Source organism: Lolium perenne, chromosome 7 (assembly GCF_019359855.2).
Source record: "Lolium perenne isolate Kyuss_39 chromosome 7, Kyuss_2.0, whole genome shotgun sequence".
Classification (NCBI taxonomy): Eukaryota; Viridiplantae; Streptophyta; class Magnoliopsida; order Poales; family Poaceae; genus Lolium; species Lolium perenne.
The window spans coordinates 266,603,518-266,610,566 of NC_067250.2; positions in this window are offsets into that span (position 1 = coordinate 266,603,518).

Genomic DNA, 7,049 nt, shown 5'->3' on the forward strand with positions numbered 1-7,049 from the left:
TTCAGCGGTTGCTTTCAACTTATAACATGTATATCTCATGGATAATTGTCAATGTAAAGTAATATAACAAGTGCAATATGCAAGTATGTAGGAATCAATGCACAGTTCACACAAGTGTTTGCTTCTTGAGGTGGAGAGAGATAGGTGAACTGACTCAACATAAAAGTAAAAGAAAGGTCCTTCAAAGAGGAAAGCATCGATTGCTATATTTGTGCTAGAGCTTTTATTTTGAAAACATGAAACAATTTTGTCAACGGTATTAATAAAGCATATGTATCATGTAAATTATATCTTACAAGTTGCAAGCCTCATGCATAGTATACTAATAGTGCCCGCACCTTGTCCTAATTAGCTTGGACTACCGGGATCATCGCAATACACATGTTTTAACCAAGTGTCACAAAGGGGTACCTCCATGCCGCCTGTACAAAGGTCTAAGGAGAAAGCTCGCATTTTGGATTTCTCGCTTTTGATTATTCTCAACTTAGACATCCATACCGGGACAACATGGACAACAGATAATGGACTCCTCTTTAATGCATAAGCATGTAGCAACAATTAGTGTTCTCATATGAGATTAAGGATATATGTCCAAAACTGAAACTTCCACCATGATTCATGGTTTTAGTTAGCGGCCCAATGTTCTTCTCTAACAATATGCATGCTCTAACCATTAAGTGGTAGATCTCCCTTACTTCAGACAAGACGGACATGCATAGCAACTCACATGATATTCAACAAAGAGTTGATGGCGTCCCCAGGAACATGGTTATCGCACAACAAGCAACTTAACAAGAGATAAAGTGCATAAGTACATATTCAATACCACAATAGTTTTTAAGGCTATTTTGTCCCATGAGCTATATATTGCAAGGCGAATGATGGAAATTTAAAGGTAGCACTCAAGCAATTTACTTTGGAATGGCGGAGAAATACCATGTAGTAGGTAGGTATGGTGGACACAAATGGCATAGTGGTTGGCTCAAGGATTTTGGATGCATGAGAAGTATTCCCTCTCGATACAAGGTTTAGGCTAGCAAGGTTATTTGAAACAAACACAAGGATGAACCGGTGCAGCAAAACTCACATAAAAGACATATTGTAAACATTATAAGACTCTACACCGTCTTCCTTGTTGTTCAAAACTCAATACTAGAAATTATCTAGACTTTAGAGAGACCAAATATGCAAACCAAATTTTAGCAAGCTCTATGTATTTCTTCATTAATGGGTGCAAAGTATATGATGCAAGAGCTTAAACATGAGCACAACAATTGCCAAGTATCAAATTATCCAAGACATTTTAGAATTACTACATGTAGCATTTCTCGATTCCAACCATATAACAATTTAACGAAGAAGATTCAACCTTCGCCATGAATACTATGAGTAAAGCCTAAGGACATATTTGTCCATATGCAACAGCGGAGCGTGTCTCTCTCCCACACAATGAATGCTAGGATCCATTTTATTCAAACAAAAACAAAAACAAAAACAAAAACAAACCGACGCTCCAAGCAAAGTACATAAGATGTGACTGAATAAAAATATAGTTTCAGGGGAGGAACCTGATGATGTTGTCGATGAAGAAGGGGATGCCTTGGGAATCCCCAAGCTTAGACGCTTGAGTCTTCTTAAAATATGCAGGGGTGAACCACCGGGGCATCCCCAAGCTTAGAGCTTTCACTCCTCTTGATCTTAGTATATCATACTCCTCTCTTGACCCTTGAAAACTTCCTTCACACCAAACTTAAAGCAAACTCATTAGAGGGTTAGTGCATAATCAAAAATTCACATGTTCAGAGGTGACACAATCATTATTAATACTTCTGGACATTGCACAAAGCTACTGGACATTAATAGATCAAAGAAATTCATCCAACATAGTAAAAGAGGCAATGCGAAATAAAAGGCAGAATCTGTCGAAAACAGAACAGTTCATAAAGACGAACCTGGAAGGGGCACTTAACTTGCTCAAACGGAAAAACTCAAAACTAATGAAAGTTGCGTACATATCTGAGGATCACACACGTACATTTGCAGATTTTTTTGATTTTTTTACAGAGACTTCTGCGCGAATTTGTGACAGACAGCAATGCTGTTTCTGCGCAGCAATCCAAATCTAGCATCAACTTTACCATAGAGACTTTACTTGGCACAAAAACATGATAAGGAGAGGTTGCTACAGTAGTAAACAACTTCCAAGACTCAAATATAAAACAAAGTACTGTAGTAAAAACATGGGTTGTCTCCCATAAGCGCTTTTCTTTAACGCCTTTCAGCTAGGCGCAGAAAGTGTAAATCAAGTGTTATCAAGAGATGAAGCATCGACATTACCTTGGGTGTTGGGAGTTTTATCAATTTTAGGCCTATAATACTTCTTTGGTTTAGGCACTTTAGAGACATGCATGAATCTTTGCTCTTTACCCACATAAGCTTTCTCCTTATATTGAAGAGAAGAAAAAGTTGAACCCAAGGTTCCCATAGCTTTTTCAAGTTCGCCAATCCTATTGATTTGATTATCATTGTCAACACAAGTTCCTAAGACACTAATTCTTTCATCAATTCCTCCTAAGGATTTATCAAATTCATCAGTTTTATCAAGTAACATTTCCAATTTAGTTTCAATACTTGGAAAATTTTTCTCTATGGCTTCCAACTTTTTCATGACGTCCTCAAGAGAGATTTCACTCTTAGTTTCATTAACAGGTGGTATTCCAACTAGACTCTCAATGATGCAACTAGCTTCTAAAGCAGGAGTACCTAGGAAATTACCCCCCGAAAGAGTATCAAGAACATACCTATTCCAACTAGATATACCAAAATAAAAATTCCTAAGTAGAATAATAGTGGAGTGTTTCTTAGTGCACCTATGATGAGCATCACTAATTCTATACCAAGCATCTTTAAAACTTTCTCCACCTTGTTGTTTAAACGAACGAACTTCAACTTCAGGATTACTCATTTTAGCAGTAGTAAATAAAACAAACTAGATAAAGTAAATGCAAGTAACTAATTTTTTTTTAATATAGAGTGCAAGACAGTAAATAAAGTAAAGCTAGCAACTAATTTTTTTGTGTTTTGTTTAAGTGCAGCAAACAAAGTAAATAAAATAAAGCAAGACAAAAAACAAAGTAAAGAGATTGGGAAGTGGAGACTCCCCTTGCAGCGTGTCCTGATCTCCCCGGCAACGGCGCCAGAAAACAGTCTTGATGCGCGTGAAACACACGTCCGTTGGGAACCCCAAGAGGAAGGTGTGATGTGCACAGCAGTAAGTTTTCCCTCAGAAAGAAACCAAGGTTTATCGAACCAGGAGGAGCCAAGAAGCACGTTGAAGGTTGATGGCGGAGGGATGTAGTGCGGCGCAACACCAGTGATTCCGGCGCCAACGTGGAACCTGCACAACACAACCAAAGTACTTTGCCCCAACGTAACAGTGAGGTTGTCAATCTCACTGGCTTGCTGTAACAAAGGATTAACCGTATTGTGTGGAAGATGATTGTTTGCAGAAAACAGTAAAGAACAATTGCAGTAGATTGTATGCGATGTAAAGAATAGGACCGGGGTCCACAGTTCACTAGAGGTGTCTCTCCCATAAGATAAATAGCATGTTGGGTGAACAAATTACAGTCGGGCAATTGACAAATAGAGAGGGCATGACAATGCACATACATGATATGATAAGTATTGTGAGATTTAATTGGGCATTACGACAAAGTACATAGACCGCTATCCAGCATGCATCTATGCCTAAAAAGTCCACCTTCAGGTTATCATCCGAACCCCTTCCGGTATTAAGTTGCAAACAACAGACAATTGCATTAAGTATGGTGCGTAATGTAATCAATAACTACATCCTTGGACATAGCATCAATGTTTTATCCCTAGTGGCAACAGCACATCCACAACCTTAGAACTTTCTATCACTGTCCCAGATTTAATGGAGGCATGAACCCACTATCGAGCATAAATACTCCCTCTTGGAGTTAAGAGTAAAAACTTGGCCAGAGCCTCTACTAATAACGGAGAGCATGCAAGATCATAAACAACACATAGGTAATAGATTGATAATTAACATAACATAGTATTCTCTATCCATCGGATCCCGACAAACACAACATATAGCATTACAGATAGATGATCTTGATCATGTTAGGCAGCTCACAAGATCCGACAATGAAGCACATAAGGAGAAGACGACCATCTAGCTACTGCTATGGACCCATAGTCCAGGGGTGAACTACTCACTCATCACTCCGGAGGCGACCATGGCGGTGAAGAGTCCTCCGGGAGATGATTCCCCTCTCCGGCAGGGTGCCGGAGGCGATCTCCAGAATCCCCCGAGATGGGATTGGTGGCGGCGGCGTCTCAGTAAGGTTTTCCGTATCGTGGCTCTCGGTACTGGGGGTTTCGCGACGAAGGCTTTAAGTAGGCGGAAGGGCAACGCGGGGGGCCACACGAGGGCCCCACACGCTAGGGCCGCGCGGCCAAGACCTGGGCCGCGCCGCCCTAGTGTGGCGGCGCCTCGTGGCCCCACTTCCTTTCCCCATCGGTCTTCTGGAAGCTTCGTGCAAAAATAGGACCCTGGGCGTTGATTTCGTCCAATTCCGAGAATATTTCCTTTGTAGGATTTCTGAAACCAAAAACAGCAGAAAACAGCAACTGGCTCTTCGGCATCTTGTTAATAGGTTAGTGCCGGAAAATGCATAAATACGACATATAATGTGTATAAAACATGTAGATATCATCAATAATGTGGCATGGAACATAAGAAATTATCGATACGTCGGAGACGTATCATGGCACCCCAAATTCACTTGAACCTGCCCGACGGGATGAATTGGCGCGTCAAGAAAACCCCCGAATTGTAGCGGGGAAATGAAACATTTCACAAAAATTTGAAATTCAAGCACACTGCCACGCGGCAAGCACGCGGGCTCTTCCTTCCTCTTCCTCGGTTCCTCCTCCCCTATCCGAAAAAACCCCAAATCCCAAGCTCAAACAACAACAAAAAACCCCAAATCCCCTGGCCACCATGCATGTCCTCGTTAACCCGCTGGAGATCATTCTGGGACGAGGCGGACCCCCCGCCCTGAGATCCCGAGTTCGTCCATTCCGTCCACCTCGAGGCACTGCGTGCTGTCTCGCAGCGGCGGCTTGAGGGTGCTACAGAGGAAGTTCCGCCGGAAAGTGCTCATGGCAACCGTGCAAGCTCACCGGCGTGCTGTATCCCGAGAGGAACTTGTCAAAGCTTTGCTATTCGCAAAAAAAAGGCAGGCCAAGATCTGGTCAAAGCTTCGTCGATGGCTTGCCGCGAGAGGCTTGGAGTCCAGAGTCAATAAACTAGCTGCTCGAGGACTTGGGCGGTTTACACCGATTCATATTAACTGACTCAAGTTTGTTAGTCTAGTTAACAAATGCATCTAGATACATCCATATCTAGAAAAAATTGATTCAATTAATATGAATCAGAGGGGAGTGCCTGAAAGTGTTTCATGCTACCAATTAATGCGCTGGTAGGACTGGCTGTAGAAGTAATTGTGCTACTACTCATACGATGAACTGATTGTGTGGGTGTCAAATTTTGCAACGCGATCATCCACTGAATGCTTAATTATAGTTCTAGCGCCAAAGGTGTACAAATCATAACAAAGATAGTACATACTACAGCACCAGAACATAAGAGTACGAATCATAAAGTAGCTCAACATTTTGCAGCAGGGCTGGGTGGTCCTGAGACTACTGGGACGCCCCTGATGATCTCCGGGCGTGCATCCACTTCAACGCAAAACTGTGTACTCGGTCGACGGCCTCCTTCTGTAGGCTGGATATTCTCAGGTGTAGGACCTTCCTCTATGAAAGGCTCGTCATCAGTACCATCCACAGGTGCATCAGGGCTGGGTGGTCATGAGACTACCCGGACGCCCCTGATGATGTCTGGGCGTGCATCCACTTCAACGCAAAGCTGTGTACTCGGTCCACAGCCTCCTTCTGTAGGATGGATAATCTCAGGTGCAGGACCTTCGTCTATGAAAGGCTCGTCATCAGTACCATCCACAGGTGCATCAAACTGAGAGTCATCTTCAAATCTCCCATCAAACGGAGAGACATCTTCAACTCTATGCTTCTGCAATTAGTACATCAACAGATTAGACAAACATCTAAGGAATGCAACCTGAACAAATGCCGTTTTACATATTTACCTTCTCATCTGGCACAGCACATGTCCCAGAGCTGAAACCCGTTTCCTGAAGCAAGCGCTTTTTCTCTCCTTCCCATCCATCCATCTGCAACAAGTTAAATTTGAGTACAGAACCTTGCACAGCAATGCAAACTATTGATCGAAACAGCGGCAGCATCAATATAAATAATTAACTACATATGCCAGCACACATACAGTGTGAGCAAGATCTGCTTCTCCCGCTGAAGGATCATTATATGGTTCACCATGATAAACCCACCTAACATATGTGCGGTCCATCCCAAAAATGTGTAAATGATCTTCCAGTACATGGTGAGGCCTCTGTCGAGGGTACTCCTCGCCAATGCCCTCCGATAGGGGCTTAGGGTTGATGGAATCCTGCAGGCTGACACGAGACATCGGTTCACAGACAAGCGGGGAGAGCGATTTACCCAGGTTCGGGGCCCTCGATGAGGTAAAACCCTTACGTCCTGCCTGTCTGTTCTTTGATTATGAAGACAATGGATTACAATGGGGTGCCGAATAGTTCGGCTGAGATCTAGTCGAGATTGCTGTTGCTAGGGTTACCTAGCTCTAAGCTTTTCCTGGCTAAGATTGCTAAGATTGTTCCTGTCCCTCGGCAGCCCCTCTCCTGGACTTTATATAGGAGGCCAGGTCTCAAGGGTCCTAACCGAGGACGACTAAGTTTACAGTAGTTTTAGATCCAATCTTTCCTTGTTTGTTCGCTTCCTTGTCTTGCCTGTCAAGGAATCTTCTGATGCGCCGACCTAGTGGCCCATCTCGCCTTCAGGTATCTTCATGGGCCTCCAATTTGTCAATACCAGATAGGGCAATACTGGTTACCCGA